Source organism: Octodon degus, unplaced genomic scaffold (genome assembly GCF_000260255.1).
Source record: "Octodon degus isolate 3935 unplaced genomic scaffold, OctDeg1.0 scaffold00162, whole genome shotgun sequence".
In the NCBI taxonomy this organism is placed as follows: domain Eukaryota; kingdom Metazoa; phylum Chordata; class Mammalia; order Rodentia; family Octodontidae; genus Octodon; species Octodon degus.
In genome coordinates this window covers 2,790,651-2,793,271 of record NW_004524738.1, presented here as the reverse complement: position 1 = coordinate 2,793,271, position 2,621 = coordinate 2,790,651, and positions in this window count along the sequence as shown.

The following is a 2,621-nucleotide window of genomic DNA, read 5'->3' as shown; positions in this document are numbered from 1 at the left end:
CAGTCAGACATCCCTAGCTGACACAGTGGCACATGCCTATAATCCCTGGTATGCAGAAGACTGTGTGACAGGAGGATCACCTCGAGTTCAAAGCCAGCCTGCATTACATAGTAACACCCTATCTCAAGGCAAAACAGATCTTGAAGGGGCTCTGGGTGTAGCTCAGTGGTAGAGTGCTTGTCCAGCTTCTGGGATGCCCAGGGTTCAGTCTCCAGCAACACACACACACACACACACACACACACACACACACACACACTGTCCTCCCTCTGTCATATTCTCTAAAGAAGGAATAAAGCTCTTAATTTCTTCCAACTAGAGCCTGGGGCTGGGAATTTGGCTTGGCAGCAGAATGCTTGCCTAGCAAGCTGGAAGCCCTGGGTTCGGTCCTTGGCACCAAAACCAACCAAACAAACAAAAAATAAACCTTCTCTTCCAACTAGAGCCAGTGTGGTGGTGCACACCTGTCATCCTAGCACTGGTGAGGCTGAGGCAGAGGGATTGCCATGAGTTTGAGGTCAGCCTGGGCTATAATAATGAATTCAAGTCCAGCCTGAACTATATGGCAAAACTTTTCACAAAAAACACGAAAGGGAGAAAAATAATTGTTTTCTTCCAACTGAAATTTCCTTAAGAAAAAAGGTGCAGACAGAAAGGGCCTTGCAGGTCCCAGCCACACCTACACCCAGAGAGAAGTGGCCATGCCAGTAGAAGAGCCTGGGCTGGAGAGGTGGGAGGGGGCAGGGTGCCCATCTCACAAAGCATGAAGTATGAGGTCTCCATTCAAGGCACCATGGGTGCCCTGGGTTTTAGGCAGGACGGAGACAGGGCCACCACTGCCAGCTCTGCTCTGAGCAGAGGTTCAGGAGCAGGGCAGAGGCAGCAGGGCGGGACCAGCGGCTGCCCTTCCCCCTGGAGACCAGAGAAAGCCTGGGCTCAGTGCTTAGCCCCACCCCAGCCCTGGGAGGGCCTGGCAGGGTCTTGGGGAGCTGAGAGCCTGGCCTGAGGAAGTAGCAATACCTGGTCTTGAACCAGCCGGGGAGCAGCGGGACCCAGAAGGAGCCACCATGCCTCAGCAGTGCGCCAACACAGATGTCACCAGAGGGAGCTGAGTCACAGGCCCTGGAGAGCAGCGGGTGTGGGATACAAAGAGGCCTCTGACGCCTGGTCCTACGCCAGGCTCCTCGTCTCTGACACAGGCTCTGTCTCCTCAGCTTTGTCCCTGACAGCAGCCACTAGGCCCAACCACAGATAGAGCTCTGTGGGCCTCAGGGGCTCCAACAGGAAGGCCTTGGCCTCCAGCTCTAGGGCCTACTCTGGGAAGACAGCCTGACCTCAGACCAGACAGGGCCTCCTCTCCAGGTTCCCCCATGGTCAGGCCTATCCCCACAGACCCCGTCAACCTGACCTCAGTTAGACAGTCCTCCCTCATGTTTTCTACCCCACCGAACTTCTGCTTGCCCATGTAATCCCACCCCCCTGGGAGAACCGTCTTTGTGTTACCAGTAGCCTGCTGGCCTTCCCTCCTCTGTCCTGACTCCCCTTGATAAGGGACATCCTGCTGTCCCAGAGTGGTCCCTCATCCTGTTTGGCCACTCCCAGGGTCCTGCCTTCCTCTAAGACTGTGGCTTTCTATGCTTCCTCTTGTTAGAATCCAGGTCACCTTCCTGTCTCCTTCTCCTTCTATCTTTATTGATTAACATTTTAGGGAGCAAAAATAACTCATGCTTGTCATGACAAAGTCTTGAGTCTAAAATAAAGGGGTGAGCTGGGTTCTCCTAACTTCCCAGGAGCCTTTCTTCTCAGACCCCTAGTGCCCTCATGGTGGGACCCATGATGCTGCCAGTTTATCTCTAGATGAGAGCTCCTAACTGAAAGTAAAAAAAAAAACCAGAGCAGGGCATGGTGGGGGTACACTGTAATCATAGCACTTGGGAGGCTGAGGCAGGAAGATTGCTGTGAGTTCGAGGCCAGTCAGTCTGGGCTATGAAGAGAGAGAGAGAGAGAGAGAGAGAGAGAGAGAGAGAGAGAGAGAGAGAGAGATGGGAAGAGGGGAAGAGAGAGAGAAAAACTATTTGGTAGGTGAGAGACGGATGTGGCACTGTGGGGGTCCAGGTCTAGCGGGAGGGCAGGCAGACCATGTGAGTTTGGAATAGTGCTTAGAATCCACTGTTCAACCTGAGCCCAGATTCACCAGGATTTAATCAGCACTGTCCTGGGCCCCTTTCACAGGAGTGTGCTGGGTGACACCGGTTCCAGCCAGCAGCTGAGGTGACCTCTGATCACACTGATATTCCTGCAATGTCTGGAATTGGATAATGGGGACATTATGATCCAGAAACTGCTGCATCCCAGGGCCAGGGCCAGGGCCAGGGCCACCTGCTCTCCAGTGGCCTGTCCTAAGGACTCCATCTACCTATGCAAATTATCTTGCAAATCAACTAACATTCCATTAGTTAGGTCATTTGTTAAGGTGCACTGGACATTTTTCTTCTTATTTTAGAGAAAATGGTCTTTTAACATTTTAGGACAGGGGCTGGTGAGATGGCTCAGTGGTCTAAAGCACCTACTTAGAACAAGCTTAGCAAAGCACAGGGACCGCGGTTCAATCCCCCAGCACC